At 51.5% G+C, this 25260-nt stretch overlaps 1 protein-coding gene across 3 annotated transcripts in view; it reads right to left on the bottom strand.

Annotated features, from left to right (window-relative positions):
• Positions 1 to 25260, bottom strand: part of AKAP13 (A-kinase anchoring protein 13) — a 759080-nt gene that overhangs the window by 607808 nt on the left and 126012 nt on the right. The window lies entirely within an intron of this gene.

Genomic DNA, 25260 nt, shown 5'->3' with positions numbered 1-25260 from the left:
TGAGCAATACTAACAAAACCAAAATCATGCTTCTTTAATGTTGTGCCACCCTGAATAATGGGTAACTTACAGTGCTTTAACTAATGGGCAGCATTAAAACCCATGGAATAACAGGGTAACTGGCGGAATCTGCCCAATGAACAACTTAACTTCCTTGGGTAAAGCCTTATCTGGTAGAGACTCCATCTAGCCGCAGATTCCTTACCCTAGAAATATCTCCAGGTGTCAGACTGGATCCGGAAATTGTTTATGGGGGGGTCCCTGCACGCCTGTAGGTGGTGTCATTTGGCTCTGTGTAGAGTCACTGGTGCTGGAAGTGACGTGCGCAGTGCCTATACAGGGCCACCTATGCACGTTGGCGTCAATTTGTTTTCGCAACTTTCCATGCCAGGAGCGTGGAGCCGCGAAGAACACTGACCCTAAAAGGGAAACTGTCCTGTCCCTAGAATTTCATTCGAAGAGTGTAGAGGATGAGTCCGTTGGTAAGGACTCTGCAGCTACATGAAGTTTCTACCAATTAAAGCTTTACCAAAGGTAAGTAAGTTGTTCGTCTGATAGAGATTCCAATCCTCAGTATACATGCCCAAGCAATACCACCCCGGAGGTGGGTCTGCGAAACTAATTCACACTAGAAGGTCCTGCAGGACCAAACAAGCAAGGTGCCCGTACCAACTGTAAAGGCAGTAATGCTTTGTAAATGTGTGTAGAGAAGCCAAAGTCGCTGCCTGTCAGATATCTAGGACTGGAACCCCTGCATGCTAATGCAGCAGTCGCAGCCTTAGCTCTGGTGGACTGAGGACACAAACCCTCAGGCTGTTGCTTCCTGGCCATTGCCTGACCTGTATTGGCCCCCTGAGTTGGGAACCACCCCTTCTCCCGGTGCTGTGGTAAAAAGCCTGACGCTAAGGATCGATGCGGATCTCTCAATGGCTCCTCAAGTTTCTGCTGTCGTCAGATCTTGCATAGGTGTGTTGAGGCAACTACGTAAGCTAGTTCCCATCTTATCCGCCTCCACCCTACAATCGATCGTATCTGCCACAGTCATCTCGAGACTTGATTATGGCAACGCTCTATATCTTGGCCTGCCACAGAAGCTGCTGAGGAAGCTGCAGGTAGTTCTCAACGATGCAGCTAGGCTGATTCACTCCCTGCCTAGAAACTCGCACGCAACCCCCTTGCTTCAGAAGTTGCACTGGCTCCCAGTGAAATTTCGAGTCCAGTTTAAATGTCTCTGTGTGGCCCATAAGGCACTCTTTGGGAAAGCCCCAGAGTACATCAAGCAACGTTTGAAGAGGTATGTTCCCGGGAGACCCTTGCGCTCAGGAACAACTACCAATCTGATTCAACCCAGGTTTAAACTAAAAACCAGAGGAGGCAGGGCTCTGTCCTTGCTTCTCCCGCAACTGTGGAATGAGCTTCCGCTCAGCTGAGGATTCTCTGGGGGTATCAGTGTGTTATGTTTTTCTGTTTAGCGCTTAGAGACCGGCGGTGATAGGCGCTATATAAATACTCCATAACATAACATAACATAACATTGCAAAAGGGAATGTTAATGCAGAGCATGATCTATCAAAAGGCGGTCTGCTTCTGACCGGCCTTTCATATCTTCACTTCGACATACCCCACGAAGAGTTGGTCATTCACCCGGAACTCACTCATGCGGTCAAGGGAGAATGACAATGTTCTTTTTGTGTTCAATCATCAAAGTCGCTCCTCCTATTTAGAGGGATGCGGGGGACCGTAAAAGGTAGGCAGTGTGATGGATTGGCCTACGTGAAAAGAAGTGGCAAGTTTCGGCAGAAAGGTAGCTCTAATGTGAAGAAACTGTTTCTATATAGATACTCGGGTATGGATGCTCTGATGATACTGACCATTCGGACACATGTTATGGCCACCAGGAAGGCTGTTTTGATGATAAGGAGCCTGAGAGATGTTTAAAGGGAGCGCAAATCAAAAAGATTAGGACTAGATTAAGGTTCCACTCTGGCATGATGATGGGTGAAGGAGAATACGTGTAACAAACCTTTTAAGAACCTATGTACAGTTTTGAGGGAATATGTGACTTGTTGCGAAAAAATTACCTTGTGCTCAAAACTTTAATAAAATTGATTATAAAAAAAAAGAACCTATGTACAATAGGGTATTTGAAGGAGGGCAGATCAGGCAACGGAAGACAGCCGAGAAGGCAGAAGGACCGCCCTTTAAGATGTACAGACCAGAAACTTGCTTGGCAAGGGAAAGGATAAAGAGAAGGACCTGAGAGAGGGGAGCAGAAATAGGGTCAACCTGTTTCTCTGCACACTTGACCCAAGAGCAGGCATATACGGCTTTGGATGAGGGATGCCTGGATGCCAGGATAAGACTATGGGCAAAAGGTCAAAAGCGGTCAACTGCCACCACTCAATCTCCATGCATGAAAGTGGAGTGTTGACAGGTTTGGGTGGAGAACTCTCCCCTGCTGCTGCAACAGAAGATCCTCCTGTTGTGGCAGCCTCATCAGGGGACTGATGGCTATGTTCAACAGCTCAGGGCAGCAAGCTCTCCCAGCCAAGTCCAGAGCCATAATGATGACTTGGGCCAGATTATTCCTGATCTTCTTGAGAACTTTAGGCAGAAGTGGAATGGGTGGAAAGGCATCAGGGAGGCCTGAGCTCCATTTGAGATAAAAAGCGTCTCCGAGCACATAACTGCTGACAAAGCACGCTCTCTGCAGTGGCGAACATATCTAACCAAGGTTCTCCCCACTGCTTAAAGAGACCGTACACCACTTCTGGATTGAGATGACTTCATGATCCACTCGGCATCTGTGGATGGGTTTGTCTGCCCTGACGTCCAGAGGATCACTAAGTGTTGAACCATCAAGGATTTGCCCTGACTTTCAAGCCATGTCCAGAGATGCAGGGCCTCTGACAAAGGTTCCACAACCCAGCCTCACCCTATTTCTTCTAGTATTACATAGCAATGGTTTTGCCTGTGAACACCTGCACTAGCCTTCCCTTGATCGAGGGCAGAAAGGTTTTTAATGACAGTCGTATTGTCTGGAGCTTCATAAGGTCGATGAAGAGTCAGGTATCCACCAGAGGCCTTTGATCTCCACCTCTCCAAGTTGGCCGTCCCATCCCAGGACTGGTGCATTTGTCGCCACTGTGAAATGTGGTTGGGGAAGGGAGGGGGTCTGTCACTGATCCAATCGCAATTCGTTAACCACCACTGCAGATCTTTTGCAGTTTCTTTCAAGGTCTAGAATATGTCAGTCAGATTCCCCTGATGCTTCGCCTACTGTAACTTCAGATCCCACTACAGAACCCACGTATGCCAGGAGCCATGTGTCACAAGCAGGATGCAGGAGGCCATTAGGCCCAGTAGCCTCACAGTCGGTCTCAACGAAATCCAGGATAGAGGCTGAAAAATCAGTATTATAGCGTAAACTCAACATTCGGGAGTACAGGCCCAAAACCACACCATGCACAGAACAGCTCCGATAAAAAAGGAGTGTCTGTGATGGAGACAGGTGTGACTAAGCATGTTGATAGTGATCCCTATCAAACGCAGGAGGTCTGCCGAAGTCTGAAGGTGAGAGACGACAGGCTGGGGGGAGCCCGCCTTTAACAGCGTGTTGTCGAGATGTGGGAAGTTGCCACCCCTGATCTCTGCAGATGAGCTGCAATTACCGATGTCACCTTGGTGAACCCCCGAGGGGCGCTGGCAAGGCCAAAAGGAAGCACAGCAAACCGAAGAGACTCACTGCCCACAGCAAACAACAGGTAACGCCTGTGAGTAGGCAGGACCGGACTATGGTAATATCGTCCTGCAAGTCCAACGCTACCATCTAGTCTACTGGGTCGAGGGCAGACAGGACTTGAGCAAGTGTGAGCATTCTGAGCTCCTCCTTCTTGAGGAAGTAATTGAGAGGTCGCAAGTCTAGGATAGGGCGCAAGTCTAGGCTAGGACGAAGGCCTCCATCCATCTTGGGCACAAGAAAGTAGCATGAATAACAACCACAATCTACTTCTGGTGTCGGCACTCTCTTTATAGCTCCCTCGGTCAAGAAAGCCCTCACTTCCTGGCAGAGCAAGGAGAGGTGGTCCCTTGTCAGCTTGTCGCAAGTGGGTGGCATGGGTGGAGGAGGATACGAAGGGAAGGGAGTAGCCCCTTAGGACTATTTAAAGAAAACCAGCGGTCTAATGTTAATGACCTCCAATCGGACAGGTGATGGCGAATCCAGTCTCTCAGTGGGTGCCCATGATGATGAGAGTACAAACTAAAGGGGTTTGGAGGCTGTGGCTGCCAGGGGTGGTGGAGAGGCCTGAACTCTGGCTGTCCAAACCATGGGGCCTGTGGGTACAGCATCCTTGGAAACGCAAAGGTTGGGTTGGTGGCTGGGTGTGTAAAGACACATCTCACAGCCACAAAATAAGTGGAAAATGTACTGGGGCTGGCAAGGGGCCATGGGTAGACCCAAGTATCTGGCCGTAGCCCTGCTGTTCCTGAAAGCGCTCCTGCGCCGAGTCCACCTTTTATCCAGAAGAGATATGAGCCATCAAAGGGCATGTCCATAAACACATGTGAATCCCAGAAAGCCAGTTGTCATCAGACAGGCAAGGAGGCGCAAAGCGACCGACGAAGAAACCGCTCTGCCCAGTGAGAGAATCATTTCCGGGCCACATCGGATGGTGAACTTGGCTGCATCACTCGCATCTGCGGTAGCTTGGGAAAGTATGGCCCAGGCCTCCTTCAGAACCATGGGCAGCACCTGGGCCACTGAATCCCACAGAGCATGAGAGTAACAGTCAAAAAGGCACACAGTGTTCACGGGCAGCAGTGCCAGGCTGGTGGAAGAAAACATTTTCTTTCCTGAGGTGTCCAGTCGCTTAGACTCCCTATCCAGTGGAGTAGTAGGGAATGTGCCAGGGCATACATGGAGGTGGAAGATTGGACCGCCAAGCTCTCCGGGGTAAGGTGCTGTGTAAGGAATTTGTAGTCCGGGGGTGGGGGGCAGGGAGGGGGGGCAGTGGAGACGGGCATTCGTTCTGTTCACAGGAGCCCATGTGCTGGGTTTGGACCAAGTTCCAAGCAGGATGTCAGTGAGGGCTTCATTAAATGGGAGTAGCGGCACTGGGTGGGTCACTCACAGCTTTAGCACCTTCGTCAAAACGTTAGTCTTAACAGCCACTGAGGGTAGACTAAGGTCCAGGACCTCGACCGACCCTTCTCACCACCATAGCAAATGAGGCCCCCTCCTCCGTAGTCATGGTAGGAGGAGAGACCATGCCAGTATTTGAAGAGGTGTCCTTCCGCTGGCATCCGCAAAATCCTTATACCAGTCCATATTCGGATCTAGAGGGTGGTATTTATCAGGGTTGGGAATGAGAATAGAGATGGAATTGAGAGCAAAGGCATCAGGACTGGCACCGGAGAATTTATAGGCGGTACAACCGATGACAGTCCAGATCCATCCGTGGATCTGAGGGGCCCGACTGGAGCTGGAGCAGAACCACCAGAGGAGAGCCAGTGGGGGGCCCTCCTGAACCTGTGGGGCCCAAATATGCACTAGCAGATACAGGCTCCCCAAATATGAGGTGCATGGCCTCATAGAACTCACGGAATTGGGTAGGATTTGAAAAGGAATGAAGCCGGCCCAGGCTGAACCCAGGAGCCAGCCCTTGAATGACAATGCTCCCTCAACTTGTGGGATGACTTTAAATGACGGGGTGAAGTCAAGACCTCTGACTTCTTACTCTTCTTTTTGCGGTAGGAACTACCCGAAGATGACCTCAAGTGCCACAAGGATCTTGAGCCCCACAACAGATCCTGGAACCTTCCTCTTGGCAAGGGATCAAGACCATCGCAGAATTGCATGTCGATTAGCAAGGAGCTTGAGGGAGCTCTACCTTAAGACCTTCGGGTGCATAGCACGCCAGTCGATGCAGGTCTTCATGTCGTGGTCGAATTCGAGAGGCACTAGAGGCAAACAAGATGCAGGTATGTCTCCAACCTCCATCAAAGATAGGCATTGGAGAGCTGGAAGCCGGTCTTCATATCGGACATACGTGCCACACCAGGTGAAAATCTCAAAAAAGACTTTGACAAATAGCCAAAAAAGGTCAGTCAAAAAAGTGAATGGGGGAAGTTCACTTTGGGTCTGCGCTGACTGGCATAGAAAGAGAAGAAGTGATGTCAGCGGGCTGGGGTGGCACCTACATAGGCACCGTGGACATGACTTTTGGAGTGGATGACACCAACGCCACATGGAGCAGAACAACGCCACTTACCAACACGCAGGTGTACGGCTCATGAAAAACTTTCCAGATCCAGTCTGACACCTGGAGATAATATTAAGGTAGGGAATCTGTGGCTAGAAATATATGTATATCAATCAACTTCCCGTTCCTCCTCCACAAACAGGACTCAACACGTTCAGGTTACGTTCAGCGGTTTATTTCAGCAGCTGGTAATGCATTTCAACCGTAACCATGGTGTGATGATATATATAAATATATATATATATATATATATATATATATATATATCCACACAAAAAAAGGTTACCCTTTCTGGGAGCGCCCATGGACAGTCCCTTTGCAGTGAGGACCACAGTCACCTCGTGCTCACCGCTGGCATCCGAAGTACAAGGCTTAACGCGTTTCGAATTTTTCAATTCTTGTTCACAAGCCATGCAAAGAGAAACAAACAACAAACTGCTTTGAGAACACCTGTTTCATTTATTCAACTGTCCCGCCCCACTGGGCATGTACTTCTGCCCGCTAGGGCACTTGGTATTTGAAGTCCCAAAGTGAAATAAAACCCCTGTGGGTGTTTGTTGGTTCTCTTAATAAATGCAATTAAAATCCCAAGTGGGTTGACATCAGCTTTGAAGGTCACAGAGTGATTGTTTTAAAAAAAGTACACGCCCAGTGGGGCGGGACAGTTGAATAAATGAAACAGGTGTTCTCAAAGCAGTTTGTTGTTCGTTTCTCTTTGCATGGCTTGTGAACAAGAATTGAAAAATTTGTAACGCGTTAAGCCTTGTACTTTGGATGCCAGCGGTGAGCACGAGGTGACTGTGGTCCTCACTGCAAAGGGACTGTCCATGGGCGCTCCCACAAAGGGTAACCTTTTTTTGTGTGGATTTAGTAGCGGCTGTGCCTAGTCGCGGGAGTCGCCCGCCGTGACTTTACGGAACCGGAGGGGCCAGACTTTCTGACGCTAAACAGGAGTGGATGAGTCCAAACGTGGGAGACCTGATTTAAAACAATCACTCTGTGACCTTCAAAGCTGATGTCAACCCACTTGGGATTTTAATTGCATTTATTAAGAGAACCAACAAACACCCACAGGGGTTTTATTTTACTTTGGGACTTCAAATACCAAGTGCCCTAGCGGGCGGAAGTACACGCCCAGTGGGGCGGGACAGTTGAATAAATGAAACAGGTGTTCTCAAAGCAGTTTGTTGTTCGTTTCTCTTTGCATGGCTTGTGAACAAGAAATGAAAAATTTGAAACGCGTTAAGCCTTGTACTTTGGATGCCAGCGGTGAGCATGAGGTGACTGTGGTCCTCACTGCAAAGGGACTGTCCATGGGCGCTCCCACAAAGGGTAACCTTTTTTTGTGTGGATATATATATATATATATATATATATATATATATATATATATATATATATATATATCTTTTTGGTTGTCGCATTGCCTGGTCAGTTAACCAACTCATGAGTGGCAAGAGAAGGACTGCATATGTAGTACAGTAGGAATTGGGACAGCATTTTAATTTAGCAATATAACTATGGTGTAAGAAATTCACCTGGTGTATATGGTGATGGGCACTACCTGTGGGCATGATTGCTAGTCAGGTAAATCTTTGGCTAGGTGGAAGAAGGAGAGGATCACCAGGAATATACACTTACTTTAAAATGAAATCAATCAATCAATCATGACATTTGTAAAGCACGCTACTCACCCGGAGGGGTCTCAAGGCGCTGGGGGAGGGGGGTACTTTACTGCTCGAAAAGCCAGGTCTTGAGTTGCTTCCTGAAGGAGAGATGGTCCTGGGTTAGCCGGAGGTGGATGGGGAGGGTGTTCCATGTCTTGGCTGCCAGGTAGGAGAAGGATCTTCCTCCGGCGGTGGCTCTGCGGATGCGTGGAACGGCGGCGAGGGCGAGGCTGGTAGATCGTAGCTGGCGGGTGGGAGTGTAGAAGGTCATGCGGTTGTTGAGGTACTTGGGGCCCAGGTCGTGGAGGGCCTTGTGTGCATGGGTGAGGAGTCTGAACGTGATCCTCTTGCTGACGGGGAGCCAGTGTAGGTCTCTCAGGTGGCCGGAGATGTGGCTGTATCGGGGGATGTCCAGGATGATTCGTGCGGAGGCGTTCTGGATGCGTTGGGAGTCTTTTCTGAAGTTTGGCTGTGGTTCCGGCGTAGAGGGTGTTTCCGTAGTCCAGTCGGCTGGTGACGAGTGCCTGGGTGACTGTCTTCCTGGTTTCGGTGGGGATCCACCGGAAGATCTTGTGGAGCATGCGCAGGGTGTTGAAGCATGATGATGAGACGGCATTGACTTGTCTGGTCATCGAGAGGGAGGAGTCCAGGATGAAGCCCAGGTTACGTGCGTGGTCCGTTGGCTTGGGAGTGGTGACCAGGGCAGGGGGCCACCAGGAGTCATCCCAGGCGGAGGGTGATGATTCCAGGATGAGGACTTCTGTCTTGTCTGAGTTCAGTTTCAGGCGGCTGTTCTTCATCCACTCGGCGACGTCTTTCATCCCTTCGTGTAGGCTGGTTCTGGCGGTGGCGGGTCGTTGGTGAGGGAAAGGATCAGCTGGGTGTCGTCGGCGTAGGAGATGATGTTGAGGTTGTGTTGGCGTGCGATGGCTGCGAGGGGGCTCATGTAGACGTTGAAAAGGGTTGGGCTGAGTGATGATCCTTGTGGTACGCCGCAGATGACTTCGGTAGCCTCGGATCTGAATGGGGGAGGCGGACTCTCTGGGTTCTTCATGTGAGGAACGAGGTGATCCACTCCAGTGCCCTGTCTTGGATTCCGATGTTGCTGAGGCGCTGCACTAGGGTGCGGTGGCAGACAGTGTTGAACGCTGCGGAGAGGTCCAGGAGGATGAGGGCCGCTGTTTCCCCGTTGTCGAGCAGGGATCTGATGTCGTCAGTGGCTGCGATAAGGGCGGTCTCGGTGCTGTGGTTGGCGCGGAAACCGGACTGCGAGTGGTCGAGGGATCCGTTTGTCTCGAGGAAGCCGGCAAGCTGTCTGTTGACGGTCTTCTCGATGACTTTGGCGGGAAAAGGGAGGAGTGAGATGGGGCGGAAGTTTTTGAGGTCTGTGGGGTCCGCTGTTGGTTTCTTCAGGAGGGTGCTGAGCTCGGCGTGCTTCCAGCTCTCTGGGAAGGTGGCGGTATTGAAGGAGGTGTTGATGATGTCCCGGAGTTGGGGTGCGATGATGGAAGCGGCCTTGTTGAAGACGTGGTGGGGGCAAGGGTCGTTTGGTGATCCGGAGTGGATGGTGTTCATCGTGCGGGTGGTGTCTTCGGTGCTGACTGGGGTCCAGGCGCAGAGAGTGGAGGTGGGGGACGTAGGTGCGGAGGTAGGGTGCGTGGTCTGTGTGCCGAAGCTGTTGTGTATGTTGGCGATCTTGCTGTGGAAGAACGAGGCGAGTGAGTCGCAGAGGTCTTGCGAGGGAGTGATGTCGTTGGTTCCGGCGCTGGGGTTGGAGAGCTCTTTGACAATGCTGAAGAGTTCCTTGCTGTTGTGGGCGTTGTTGTTCGGTCGTTCTTTGAATGCTGTCTTCTTGGTGGTGCGGATCAGCTGGTGGTGTTTGCGGGTGGTGTGCTTGAGAGCAGTCATGTTGTCTTTGTTCTGGTTGTTGCGCCAGAAATCAAATATAACCTTTTGCTTTTCACTTAATCATACACTAAACAAGTGTGGTCTAAAGATAACATGACTTGACATTCCTTCAACATGTTGAAAGTGTGTAAAACTAGATTATTTACTGAGGAAAAATGTAGCAAGATCGTATGAATATTACACCTTACCCCATAAATTAGTCAAGCAGTTTGCTAAAACTGTTAACCAATTTTTGAAATATACAGATTTACCGAAGCACTATCGGAGAACTGGTCCCAGTAAATTTTGAGACAAACTAATGTTTAGGTACTTCTATGATCAGTTTCATTGCATTAAGATAAGAAGTATGCAACCCTCAATTAAAAACTCAAGCATAGTCAAAATATATGCAACTAATAAGCATGGGAATCCATTCATATCAAACAATAGAAGGGGACTTGCATTGATATAAACATGTTGACATTACTTTATGCTTACGCAGAGATAGAGGACATGTAAATCCACTACAAATCAATGTGTTAATGTGATGAGTGTATGCACTGAAATATTGAGATTTTGGTAAAAAGAAAAACTAAGGTTTCCTGAATTACAGAAACTAAATTCATAACACAACAGACCTTTAAATCAACATTTTAGGATTAGACTGTGTGGATGTTTGACTGTATCAGTGTGTGGCTGTATGGGTGTGTGAGTGCATGCATGAGTGACTGTATGGGCGAGTGAGTGATTTTCTGACTAGGTCTGTAAGTGTGGACTGGTTAAGTCATTCGGCATCCGAGTGTTTGTACGGGTGTGAGAGTGGCTTTGAGGGTGTGTGAGTGAGTCACTGGTTTTGTGGGAGTGGCTTTATGGGTGTGTGAGTGGCTGTATATGTGTATAAGTAGTTATCTGAGCAGCTGTGTGGGTGTGTGAGTAACTATGCTGGTGAGAGAGTGGATGTGCCAATGGCTGTATGGGTGAGTGAGTGGGTGTCTGAATGGCTATATGAGTGACTAAATGGATGTGTAAGTGGCTGTATGGGTGAGGGAGTGGCTGTTTGAGTGAGTGTTTGGTTAAGTGAATTGGTGAATGGGTGGTTGTAGTGGAGAGTGTCTTTGTGAACAACTGTATGCATGATTGAGTAGATTTAGGAGTGCTATGGATAAGTGAATGTGTATGTAAGTGGTCGTGTGGATGTGTGAGTACTTGTATGGGTGAGTGGCTGCTTTAAGAGGCTGTATGGGTGTGTGAGTGGATCTATGGCTGAATAAATTGGTGTGAGCAGCTGTAAGGGTGAGTGTGTGGCTGTGTGAGTGGCTATATGGGTGAGTGACTGGTTGTATGAATAGCTGCATGGGCGAGTGTGAGTGCCGGGGGCGTGGCTAAGCACGCAATGGCAGCAGACGTGCCTGGGTAGAGCTCCGTGTGAGACTCCCCTGCCACAGGTCTGTTCTCCGTCATTTTGCCCGATGACGGCCTGAAATTGCAGCCGAGTGCCTGCTGGACGCTTCTTTGCTAGCTGCCGAAGTTTGAGACGGCTGGTGCACTCGCGCCCGCTCTGGTGAACGCGGGAGCTGCTGACCCGACCTGAGCTTGACGGCGGAGCGGCGTGGGGATCTGCGTGAGGCCGGGGATCCGGCCGGCCTGGTGGGCCCGCCGGAGTGGACTGTTGCCTTCCGCCCCTGAGCGCTGCTGAAAACTCTTCTGTGGGGCTTATCGGGGAGAACTGAGCAGCGGAGTGAGACTGGCCCCTGCTGGCCCAGGAGCGAGTACAGATCGAGTGACCAGGTCGGTCTGGAGGCGCCCCGCCCTTGCAGCGGGGACTGGACGGATTGACCCGCGGCCTTCCCGGGGCCTGGCGGGAGAGGTGCCGGCTTCCTCGAGGGTCCTGCTGTGAGGTCGCTGCCTGGGGCCTATACCGCTGGGCAGACGGCCCTACCTGTGCCTGGAGACGCTGCCAATCACGCCGGATCGAGCGAGGTGAGGAGCGCGGTGGGGCACTTCTCCCCCCCCCCCTTCTTCTCATGCGGAGCAACCGGGGCCATCGCCATAATACAGGGGCACTGTACGGAGGAGGGGAACTGCAGCCCACACACTGGGACTAGAAGCAGAGAGGGCAGAGTACAGCTTACACCCCCCCCACCCTCCGCCCCCCACCGTTTCACGACGACCGCGGCGCCCTGCCGGATTCCACGGGCTGCGCACGCTGCAGAGGGGATTGGACGTAGGCGACGTCCTGCTGCCCCGGGACGACCAGCGCTACTGTGGGGGTGCCCCCCTACCCGTGCATCGACGCCTGTGCACTGACCTGACACTGGGTGCTGGAGCTGGGAGTGCATTACCCCCCCACTGTGCCGAGGCAGGGAGACAATAGCAGCCCAGGACCGCGATTTGCCTGGCGCAGCCGCAAGCTTGCTCACGGGACAGCCTACCACGGCCCTGATCCGCCTAGCCCGGGCGGTGATCCCTGCGCGACGCACGTGGGGGATGTGAAGACTTGGAGACCACGCCAGTCTGGACTGTTTGGACCAACTCTGCCCCCCCCCCTTCTGGGAGTTCTCCAGTCACTTGTGCCATAGTGGGACATATTGCACTGCGTCATTGACCAGCCGCGACGCAATTGCTCATGTCGGGGGGACCTAAAACGAGGGCTGTCACGAGCAACGCGCAGGTGATGGGGAAAATGGCGAAACAGTCACGCCGCAGACTGCAGATTTCCTCAACTGACATCACAGTGAGCTCACTGATGACCAGTGAAATGGGAACTCCACCTACCCGTGCCTTCTGTGTCTCCGCAATACTGTTGCATGGGAAGCCTGCAGTGCCACCTCGAGAGACACTGGGGTGCGACCAGACCTCGGAGACTTACGCGTTGAGCGAACTACTGGCTCAGTACACCGGGATAGCCCTGTTGTTGGTGGGTATTGAGGGGGGAAATGGGCGCACTGCCCCCTGATGGTAAGTCCTTGCAGATGTACCAACTGCGGAATCTGTGGGCCTGTTGCTACCTGGACGGCACTAGGATCTGTGCGCCTCCACTGTCATTGGGCGCTACGGAATGAGATGCCTGTGGCATGGGGGGAGAACCCATGTCATCCTTGCATGTAATCTGAGTGCACTTATTTCACGTGCCTGGTACACCCCCCCTTCATTCATTCTTTTAGAAAGTACGAACAGTTAGTGCTCACTAGAGCGTTTGGACGACGGCATGTTCTGCAGTTGCCCTTTTTATTCACTGTTTCATGGTTACAGGACCGGTACAATTTTCCCCTCCCCTTAATGTGTGTAGGAGACTTGGAGCGGATTGGTGGGCAATGTATTTGATGTCAAGTGATGGTTTGAATGGGTGGGTCACACTTTGCTGTGGGGCGGGTGGGCGGGGGTCCGGGGTAATGGACAAGAAATGCTCTAATGGCTGTGGTTACATTTTGTACTTGGAATGTACGTGGTATGCACACCCCCTCACGTCGCTATCAGGTGTACTCGTATCTCAAGCGGCATCAGGTACAGATAGCGCTATTACAGGAGACACACCTAACAGGACCAGAGACACATACACTGCGCCGCCGCTGGAGGGGGCAAATATATGCTACAGGCTACTCTGCTTACGCGCGCGGGGCTCTCATATGGATTCGCCCTGGGGTCCCCTTTGCTATGACGCATAGCCACATAGATGAGGAAGGTAGATATGTGCTGCTGCGGGGCAATCTAGATGGCCAACACATAGTCCTGGCGTCCATATACGCTCCTAACATCGACCAGGGCCGCTTTCTCATACACCTGTCGTCAGCGCTTGCAGCGTGGCCGGGAGTGCCGCTCCTACTGGGAGGTGACTATAATTGTGTCCTGGACGTGGGGTTGGACAGATCCATCCCTCCTTTGGCAAATGCGACGATGCATGGAACGTCGCGCGCGTTTGCTGACTGGGCGGCACAATGGGATCTCGCAGATGCTTGGCGCTGCCGCAATCCTACGACACGGACTTACTCGTACTACTCCGGCGCCCATGCACTCCATGTCAGACTCGACAGGTTCATGTTGACCAGCGATCTCTTACCGTTGGTCACGGACACTCAGTACTTGGGTCGCACTCATTCAGATCACAACCCACACACGCTTGACTTTGCCTGGGAGCGCCCATACCCACCGATACCCACGTGGCGACTCCAGCCTGACGTACTGTTAGATGCTCCTTTCCGGGAGCTGCTGTCGAGCCGTATCTTACAGTATTTTGAAGACAACACTGACACCGCGTCTACCCCGCAAGTTGAATGGGATGCATTCAAGGTGGTGCTGAGGGGCCACTGTTTGGGAGCGCAGGCGGGAATACGACGACAGGTAGACAGAGACCTGACACGAATAGAGACGGAACTACTGTCGGGCGAACGGGAGGCGGTAGAGGGAGACGACTCGACCTTGTTGGATGCGCGCGACAGGCACGCGGTACTGCTTGATAGGCTGAAAAACTTGAATTATGCAGCCCATTCGGCGCGCATGCATCATGCTGGAGATAAAGTTGGCAAACTTCTGACTTGGCTAATCAGAAGGGACACCCAAACGCTTCCCGTGATGTTGATTCGCACGACGCAGGGCGAGGTGGTCTCCACTCAGAGAGCTATCCATGAAGCGTTTACAGATCACTACAGGGCCTTGTACTGCTCTCGCTTGCAGGTGACTGCCACGGAGATCACTGAGTACTTGTCGGACCTCCCGCTGCCGACAGCCACTTCGGCGCAGTGTGAGGAACTGGGAGCGCCGTTCACTGCAGAGGAACTTCGGTCTGTCATATACTCTCTTTCAAATGGCAAGTCCCCCGGGCCCGATGGCCTGCCAGCGGAGTTTTATAAGGCATACTCCACCATCCTTGTTCCTGAATTACTGCGGGTGTATGAGGCGGCGATACGAGAAGCAGTACTTCCCCCGTCCCTGAACGAGGCCAACGTGGTCTCCCTATTGAAACCTGACAAAGATGCGTTAAACATGGGTTCTTACCGGCCACTGGCCCTCCTAAATACGGATTATAAGATCCTAGCATCAGCGCTGGCCCAGAGATTGGCACCCTTGGTCCCTACATTAGTGCACGCGGACCAGAACGGATTTGTCCCTACCCGCAATACGTCTCACAATATTAGGCGACTCTTTCGAGTGCAGAGTCAGTCTGTGTCCCAGTGGCCGCATTCGGGGTGTGTGATTCTCGATCTTGAGAAGGCATTCGACTCGGTAGAATGGCCCTATCTAGCGCTAGTGCTGGAGAAGTTTGGACTGGGTGCGGCTTACCTCCGAATGGTGGAACTCCTCTACACTGCTCCTGTGGTGCGGGTTCGGACGAACAGGCTCTTCTCGGACCCGATTCGCGTCCGTAGGGGCACGAGACAAGGATGTCCTCTCTCCCCACTGATATTTGCGCTCGTGATGGAACCACTGGCGACGCTACTGCGCGCCTCTGGCGAGGATTGGGGGATCCGGCTGATGGATGGGATGCACTCGGTGTCGCTCTATGCCGATGACCTGTTACTATATGTCAGGGACCTGTCCTGCTTCCCGCGTGCACTGACGGACATATTCAGAACTTTTAGCGAAATGTCGGGGCTACGCGTCAATTGGGCAAAGTCGGGAGTGTAATCTTTTGCGGCAGACGCCCCTGAGTGCGATGTCAGGGTAATGGGTGAGCGGTTCCTGTGGTACCCCACAGTGTTCCGATATCTGGGGATTCGGATTTACCGCGAGCCAGAGGATCAGCTAGATGGTAACCTCACGAGGGCGATTTCCTCGCTCACTGCGCAAGTTTCCTTCTGGAATACTCTTCCGCTGAATGTGCCCAGCCGTGTAGCTCTGGCGAAGGCGATCGTATTGCCTCGGCTACTGTACTATTATGCGAACCTGCCGGTCTTTGTCCCGGCTCGCACATTTCGCGAGCTAGACACTCTGCAAAGGCGACTGATTTGGAACAAAGGCCGTCCCAGAGTAGCGTTGAGAACCCTTTATGCTGCAACCGAGAGTGGTGGGCTGTCGGTCCCGAACCACGAGCTGTATTATCTGGCTGCGCAACTGCAGTGGGTGGCTTACTGGATGAGCGGGCGTAACCTGAGTGACACCGCCACTACGGAAACCATTATGTCGGTCTCTCAGATTCATGCGCTGTTCCATCCCTTGGCCAGGTCCCATGTTCAGAATCAGCTCCATCTAGAGGTGGCACGGAAGTGCTTCGTCAGGGGTCTGAAACTCACTGCGGCGGTAAAGCCGTATGCACCCAATTTGCCCTTGCTGGGTACACCCTGGGGACCCGGGATACTCACGGCCCCTCTGCTGGACAGCGGTCGATTTAGAAAGTTTAGGAGACCTCTTTGAGGAGGGCGCACTGCTTTCCTTCGAGGCACTTGCAGAAAGCACGGGATTGCCGGCAGGGCAATTTCTAACTCACGCGAAACTATTACATACTTTGTCGAGGGCTTGGGGTGCACTGGCGGAGGAACCGCCGACCCATCTGCTTATTCAATACTTACACGTGATGGGCCACGGCTCCCATCTCGTACATTGGATTGCCCAAGCGTTGCACACGCATACACAATTCTCTTCTCAACGTCTACGGGACAAATGGGCGACAGATAGAGGACGGGACTGGACAGACAAAGAGTGGGCGAAGGTGCTAGCTGGATCACGACATGTGCCGCGCAATGCACGCTTTAAGATCATACAGTACTTCGTGATCCACCGAGCATATCTGTCCCCGGACAAAATTAATCGGTACTTTGGACTCACCGCGACAGCCTGCCCTAAATGTGGCCTTGTGGATGCTCAGTTTTTGCATGTTCTCTGGTCCTGCGCTTTGCTGCAACCCTACTGGACAGCGGTGTCTTCCGCGTTAGCGAAGGCGACAGGGGGCACCTTGCCAAATACGTGGGAGGCTTGCCTGTTGGGGTTATTTAGAAGAACGAAACAGACAAAGGTACAAGCGAGATTCTGGGATCTGGGGCTGATAACGGCAAAACGCCTTATTACTAGGCATTGGAAGCATCATGTGCCCCCCCAAACGGCGCAATGGCGACGCTCGTTGGATAATTGGGCGAGGGCTGAGAGTGTGGCATTGCGCCGAGAGGAGACAGCAGGGCTCCGGATGTATCCTATTGCGCTGGAGTGGGACGGTATCATACCGTCCCATCACCAGGTGTGTTTGCAGGATGGGATTACGTGAGCTCGTTTCATGTTCTCACCGGCGCCCCTGCCAGAATTGCTCTCCCACTTTCCCCCCCCCACCTCTGCTGCCTCCCTCCCTGATCGCCCCTGCCCCCCCCCCCTTTTCATCTTCATCTCGACATTTCCCGCATGCCCCAGTGGGCATGAGACGACTACCAGGATCACCATGTTCCCACTGACACGTTGCCACAGGTTGCGCTCCATTTAGTAACACAAGCTCCACACGCACACACAGGATCATAGTTAGGTATCGCCTGGTTTCTGATTTTCTATATGTCTAGAATTGTTCTTTATGGTTTATAATTTTTCTTATTGGTTTATGCAATTTTGAATATACAGCATCTTTGCAGTGTGAACAGTTGACCTGTTTCTCCGGTCATGGTATGCAATGAGAGCTGTATGGAATGTAACTGGGTGATGCAGCCAATATACAGAGATCCTTAGATCGACGCTAGGCACTGTCACCGCTGAACGTTTATGTATTATACATATGCTGGAGTTATATGAAACTGTCATGCTGATTATCTACACATCTGATCATTTGCCCCCTTTACTACTATACCTCCGCAGGGAGGTGATGATCTGTGAACCCTAGGACTACCTGTCATATGTGTTAGCGCTGTTTACCCGATATGACCGCATTTGTGTAATGCTGTACGATGATAAAAAAAAATGCAATAAACATATTCAAACAAAAAAAAATGGGCGAGTGTGAGTGCCTGTATGAGTGAGTGAGTAAGTGGGTGTGTGAGTGCCTCAAGTGAATGGGCGCATGGGTATTTGTAGGGTTTGTGAATGGATATGTGAGTGGTTGTGTGATAAGTTAAATGATGGTGTGTTAGTGGTTATGTGGATAATATCAGTGATGTAATTTGAGGTGTCATCATTGATGTCACTGACCATGTATTGAGTGATGTAATACGTGAGGTCATAAGCAGTGCATTCGGTGGGCGTAAGGTATAATTAGCTCAGGTAACTACACTGCTGAATCGCAATGATTTTGTATGAGTGAAATCTGAGCCTAACAATAACGTCCCTGTAATCTTTGATTTTTAAGTAAATTTCAAAGTTAAAAAAAGTGGACTTTGTCACTTTTTTAAAGAAAATGTTGACATTACTTTTAAGTCCCAGGGCAGAATGGAACTAATTTTACGGAGGTGCTCGGACCTTTGAGCGAAACAAAACTGAAATATAATCCGTCATTTTGGAACTGCTGATCATATACTTCTGTAGGAAAAGTTTTCAAAAGATTCCAAACTTTCTTCTGGTGTCCAAAAAACCACAGGAATATACTTCTACGATCAGGGTGTCAGGCAGGTGACAACAGCTAAGTCCAGTTCAGGTCTTGTTGCCACTGGTCATCTGGGCACTGCAGGTATATGTCTCTTGCAGCTTGTGTCCAGGACTTAATTTGAACCGGTGGTTTCCAGTGCTCAGCACTAGCACTTAATTGTCAAAATCAGCACTTATGATAGACTGCCAAATGGTGGTGCTGTTTGTCTAATTTAGTGCTAAGCACAACAACGGTTGTTTATTAATTAAATATACATTACAAGTAAATAATATCTGCCTCCCAAGCCACTCTTATAACTGTGGGGGCCTGGAATAAACTGAATTGTCACACTTTAAGGAGTGTCATGGTTAGTCGCTGTGTTGGCACAGTTATTTGGCAGTGGCAGTGGGTGGTGTTCCTGACGATGGCGCTTTTCTTTACAAATTAAGCACTGTTTGTGTCCCTATAGCCACACAGGAGGTCAGCCAACAGAATCGTGGGGTTCACCTCTTTGTCCTGGGCATAGGAAGGAGCAACTCCAGCCCATCAGGGCTTCTCTCAGGTAACACAAAACAGGTCCAGTACTCTTCTGATCTTCTGCAGGTCCAGTAAGTGTTTTAAGGATGGTGCCTTGGGGCGCCACATTTATGCCTGGTGTCAGTTAGTGAGTCAGATTGACTCCTGTACACTCCTCAACCAACGTGGTAAATCACCCAGTGACAAGCCTACCCACCTGTTAGCAGTTCCTGTTTGCCATTGTGCAAATACAATCACAGTGTCCCTCACTCACAAAGTTCCAGATAGAGAATCCATTTTTCCGTTGTACAATGCCTGTATGCCTACCCAGAGGTGTAGTCAGGGTAATGAGCAGTCCCCTCCTCTGTTTTCACACAAAACCAGTTCTGGAGTTACTTTCCTCCACTTGGGTTTGGTTGCAGCCTGACTAGGGAAACAAAGGCTAGGGTCTTTCCAGGTGTCACCTGACATTTACTTGTGACAAGGAATGCCACTTTGAAGTTAAAGTTCTAACTGGTCTTCCTGCAAGGAGCAGAAAACACCTCTCCACACTCAGGCCATTTTTTCTGCACTGGGAGCAGTGTTCACACCTCTCTCACACCTCATTTAGGCCAAGTACAGGCTGAGCAGTGGCTGGAGAGCTAATGCAAATTGGAATCAAGCAGCTTCGAGCAGGATAAAGGTAATTTTCTAAGAGTTACAATACATATATTTTCAATATATATATCCAACTTTACCAAGAGATTGGATTTTTATTAAATATACAAACAAGTCTTTGAATGGAGTCTCTAGCTGGGGCAGTGAAATATTTGTAGATTAAAATGTAGAATATAGGGGGCGTGGCCTGGTGGCAACCAAGATGGCCGCATAGTTCCGAGGCGCTACTGAGGGAGAGCCGTAGGCCCCAAACATCCTGAATTAATCCGGCCGCACGGATTACAAAAACTGCTGATTCCGCTGTCGGAAGTGCTCCGGTGCCTGAGAGAGCCACTCCGGTCTTCATCCGACGGCGGGAAGCACCGCAACGCCGAACGGAGGCGGTGAGATCCCCAGCGGCCCACACGCGGCGAGAACCAAGAGCGGAGCACCGGCCTCAAGTACCAGCGGGGGGCGGGTGCTGTCACAGTGGGTCGGCGCCGCAGCATCCCGGGGATTGAGGAGGCCGCGGAGCCTCACGGGGAGGGGGGGCAGGGGGGGCCCGGGGAGAGACCCAGTGAGGCACCGGCGACTGAGTCAACAGGTGCTGGGTTCCTGCGCCGAAGTCGGGAGCTACATTGCGGAGCTCAAGCATCGAGACGGCGAAGATTCACGCCTCTATGCCCCTGCCTATTGGTTACACAGAGACCTCCAGGCACCACAATGCGGAAGTCCCTGGGGGGCGCTGACCCTCGCGGGGGCAGTGTGAAGCGGCCCAAAGCGGGCTGGAGTGGTGGATCCGCTTGATGAGTGACTGATGAGGATAAACAGTGGAGCTGGAGGGAGCATCTTGCCTGCCACTGTCCATCCCACCAATAACGGTGCGGCGCTGCGGACCCCGATTCTCCACACCCTCGGAGACAGTCGCGGGAGACGTCAGGAGGGCCCCCTCATGAGGCCAATTCCCTTGAGAGGTCTAGCCCCAAAGCGGGCGGTACCGTTGGTCGGCGCGCAGCCTATTCTGCGACATAGACAAGGATCACTGGGTGTTGGACTTTAGTGACCCGGGTAGCGGGAAGATGGCGCCCCTGCAGTGTACGAAGCGGTGCAGGGGACAGTGGGACGTCAGTTGGTAACCAAGCGCTCGTGGGCCAGAGGGGCTGACTAACCTATTGCAGAAGACTGTACACTCTACGCGGCCGCACTCCCGAAACGAGGCAGACGGATCCGGAGAGGCAGGCTGGCGGCCCGGCAGCAGGTGGACCGTAGAAACAGTGAGTGGAGTATTTCTTAAACCATCTCGTGGGTCCTATCAGCTGTAGCAATGAAACCTAAGAAGTCCACCACCACGCAAACTAATACAATTGAGAAATATACAGCCTCGGCGAGAAGAACGGAGGAGGCTGCCCCCGGGGAGTCAGCCAACACTGGGGAGTCAGCCATCACTGGGGAGTCAGCCAACACTGGGGAGTCAGCCATGGGGAGCCATCCCTTGCCTCCATCATGCATCATGCAGGCCATACATAGTATGGGCACGACACTTGAGACTAAAATTGATAAGGTTTCGATTGAAATGACTCTTCTGCGGACAGATCTGAATAAGACCTCAGAGAAGGCCACCCAGAATGCCACATCTATTGCCGAGCTTCAACAAACAGCCAAAATGTTGGAAGAGAGGATTCACCAGCTGACCCAACAAAAGAGACAGACAGCCGCCAGACTGGAGGACCAGGAAGGAAGGACCCGCAGGAATAACATCCGAGTGGTGGGAGTGCCAGAGAAAATGGAGGGGCCGAGTGTCGACCTGTTCCTGGAGGACATAATCTTAAACCACCTTAAACCCAAAAGGCTCTCAAAGTTTTTTGTCATTGAAAGAGCGCACAGAGCACCAATTCCTCCACCACGTCCTGGAGCTTCTCCGAGAACAATTATTGCCCGGATCCTTAATTATAGGGGCCGGGATGCCATCCTACAGGTCGCACGACAACATGGAGACCTCCCGATCGACAATGGTACCATACGATTCTTTCGGATTTTACCCTTAAAGTCCAACAGGAGCGCCGCACGTTTGATAGAATTAAGAAGGAGCTCAGAGACCGCTGCATTAAATACATGATGTTCTTCCCGGCACGTCTGAAGATTATCACCAATGGGAAATCCGTTTTCTTCACGTCCACGGAGGATGCTCAAGCTTGGCTGGAGGAGAACGCAAAGCAACCCACGTTTGAGAGGCAGCTGGAGAAACACTGAACAGCGCTCCCCGACCTCCTCCACGGGTCCGACAGAGAGAGAGGGACTGCTACGAGACGGACTTCGATCGTCCTCTAGGTCCAGGTCGCGGAGTCTGTCTGCCTCGACCTGGAGATGGATGATGACGCGGAGAGCACCCTGGACTGGGCGGAGGTGTCGAGATGGGAAGCACGTAAAGCATAACATTTCTCCTGTGTACAGAGTTGCTGGGACATTGATGTATTGCGGGAAGCCAAGCCAACGAATGGAATGAGGGGCGCTGGGTCCCTATCAGACTTGGAGCAGCGGATACGGTACAATTGGGGGGGGGAGAGGATGAACCATGTATCCCCGTCTGAACTAGCTATAATGACTGTCCTGTCTCCCCTAGGATGTGATGTTGTAGGGGCTAGATTTGCAATGCTGAGGGCTGTTCGATGACCTTATGGTGACTAACCGGTTGTAGCACCCCCCCCCCCCCCCCAAGTTTTAGTTTTATGGGCGACAGGCGCTCTGCTCGTTGGGGCATGTCGGGTCATGTTGACCTGAAAAGCAGGGTAGCAGGGAAGGGGGGGTCTTGGGGGGCACAGGGGGTTGCGAGTTGGAACTTAAATGTTTGTTCTATACATTTTGGTTTATGCAAGGTATTATTCTTTTGGCTCCTGGGGCATCAACTGTGGGCGCTTGGGTGGTGGGTGGCTTTGGGCGTGGGCAATCATCTCAGATGCTCTCTATACCTGACATTTATGATGCATACACCGAAAGCACAAAGCGTTAACATATTATCCTGGAATATTAATGGTCTGCAGAATAAGATAAAGCGCACTATGATCCTCCAGGATCTCCATAGGCATGTCCCAGATATAGTCTTCCTCCAAGAGACGCCCCTGATAGGTAATCATTATAAGGCCCTTAACAGGTTCGGATACACGCTACAGGCCCACGCAGGCTTCACTACTGGGTCCAGGGGAACCGGGATCCTCATTAAAAACTCTCTTCCATTGGTGGTGGGGCTTAAGTGGCAAGACCCTTTGGGGCGCTATGCGGCTATTACTGGACGGTGGGAAGGTCATACGATCAATCTTTGCTCTGTCTACATTCCAACAAAACTGCATAGCATAACCCTCCTAGATATTGAGAAACTGTTACTGGAAATGCCGGAAGGAACCCTGATCATGGGAGGAGATATGAACGAAGTGATGGCTAGGGACACAGATAGGACTACAGCCATGCCTGATCATGGGGGAATACACCATCTCAGGGACTTTGTGCATGCGATGGGTTTAGTGGACCTATGGAGAGTGCATAACCCCCACCTTAGACAGTATACGCATATCTCCGCGGCGCACGGTTCGGGTCCAAGATAGATTACCTCCTTACACAGGTAGGTCACATGGGCCTCTTTCACAATAGCTGTCATAAAGCCAGAGGTATATCTGACCATTCCCCAGTGGTGGTGCAGTTAAGGGGTCCCAAGAGAGACTGGTCTACACCCCCCAGATTGGATGTATTCCTGTTTAAGAACCAAGAGTTTCGATAAATTCTTGCACGACATCCGCCTACCTACTCTAGATCCTGACGATAGGGATATCCCAGACTCTGACATCAACGTGGAAAAGGTAGAGGCTGCTATGGGAGATTTACAGGCAGGGAAAGTGCCGGGCCCCAATGGGTTTCCAGCTGAGGCGTTCAGATGTGTGTCGGGAAGGGTAGCATCCCACATGTTAAAAATGTTTAATGAGGCTAAACAGGAAGGGTTACTCCTGAAGGATCTTAGATCTGCATCTATAGTGGTGATACATAAGCCGTGAAAGCCACAGGATTTATTCAGCTCCTACAGGCCCGTCTCGCTCCTCAATAATGAAACTAAGGTCCTTGGCAAAATCCTGGCCACCAGACTGGGGGCGGTTATTCAATCCCTGATCCACCCGGATCAATCGGGCTTTATGCTGCACAGAAACACTAGGCTTAACTTGCGGTGCTTATTTGGGGTGATTCAAACGCTGTCTAAGCGCCCGAATGAACCAGCGGCCCTACTGTCACTGGATGCCCATATGGCCTTTGACAGTATTGAATGGCGGTATATATATATGCAGTCTTGGCCAAACTGGGATTTGGTGATAACTTTCGAGCATGGGTGAGGTTGTTGTACACTGCACTGCTTGCAAGGGTCCGCGTCAGAGGTACCCTCTCCACGGAGGTCCAACTACGGCGGGGCACGAGGCAGGGCTGTCCGCTCTCCCAGACACTGTTCACCTTGGCCTTGGAGCCGTTGGCGGCCTGGATACGGACGGACCCCAGAATATAGGGTATTGATCTGGTGGGCGGCTGGGAAGAGCGTATATCTTTATACGCAGATGATGTCCTACTCTGTGTCCAAAGACGGCTGACTCTATCCACAGAATCATGCAGATCCTGTGCACGTTTGGCGAGTACTCCGGCTAGCGCATTAACTGGGACAAGTACTTAGGTCATTTGATGGCAGGACCTCCGCCGAACTTGTCCGAGGAGTGTTGGGGGCTGGTATGAAAAGAGACCTTTCGCTACTTAGGAATCTGGATCACGAAATCGGAGGAGGAGTTCATGCGATTGAATTTATACGCTCAACTGGAGAGGCTACGAGGAGATGTCGAGCATTGGAGAACTCACCCGGTCTCCTTGATGGAACGCATCGTCCTCTTTGAAATGATGGCCCTTCCTCGATTGCTCTATATTCTGCAAAACGTTCCTTTCTCAGTTCCGGAGAAGATCTTCCCGGCGATCAAATCGGAGCAACGCACACTTCTATGGGTAGGGGTTGCCCAAGAAATGCACTGAGGAAGCTCCAGCGGGAGACGTACGAAGGGGGGTTCGCCGTCCCAGACATCAGGCTCTACTATTGGGCGGCACAGTTAATCAACGTCAATGGGTGGGTGTTCGTTCCGATGGACGAACCGGTGTATAAAGTGGACCGAATGGACTTTGAGGGGGGATACCTACCTTGCCGCCCTTTACCATAAGGGTAGACGCAGTCTGCCTCTGCCACCTCAAACGGCCACAGTAGTGGAGACGTGGAAGAAGGCGACTAAACTGCTGGGATGGGAAGCGAAGCTTACGGCACAAACCCCACTAGGGGCTGGGAATTATTTGCATGAGGTTGCTAAATTGAAGGGCCTTCGCAAGTGGAGCGTAATTGGTGTCGACGTATTGGGCAATGTCTGGAAAAGAGGGGAAATGCTAGAGTTTACTACCCTGCAGACAGAATTCCAAATGGGAAAGGGGGAGTTCCTTCACTACCAGCAGCTCAGACACGCCCTGTACCAACACATGCACCACGGGGACCAACTACCAGAATATGCCCCACTGGAAGATAGATTATTACTCGATCCCATGATAGATAAAGCCATTTCCCTCACGTACAAAAAGCTAATTAATAACATAGCTGATGCCCTGGGGCCTCTACGCGAAAAATGGGAGTCCGAGGTTGGGTTGTTGGAGGAAGACGATTGGAGGGAGGCCCTACAGCCCTACAGAGTCCCCGAGAAGTAGCAACCCGCGCCTGGTTTAGGCTTTCCAGCTGTGCATCCTTCACCACTCCTACACCCCACTCACGACA

The sequence above is a fragment of the Lissotriton helveticus genome, chromosome 3_1 (genome assembly GCF_964261635.1).
Source record: "Lissotriton helveticus chromosome 3_1, aLisHel1.1, whole genome shotgun sequence".
NCBI classification, from domain to species: Eukaryota; Metazoa; Chordata; class Amphibia; order Caudata; family Salamandridae; genus Lissotriton; species Lissotriton helveticus.
Note: the sequence above shows the minus strand (reverse complement) of the source record. Positions and strands in the feature narration are given on the sequence as shown.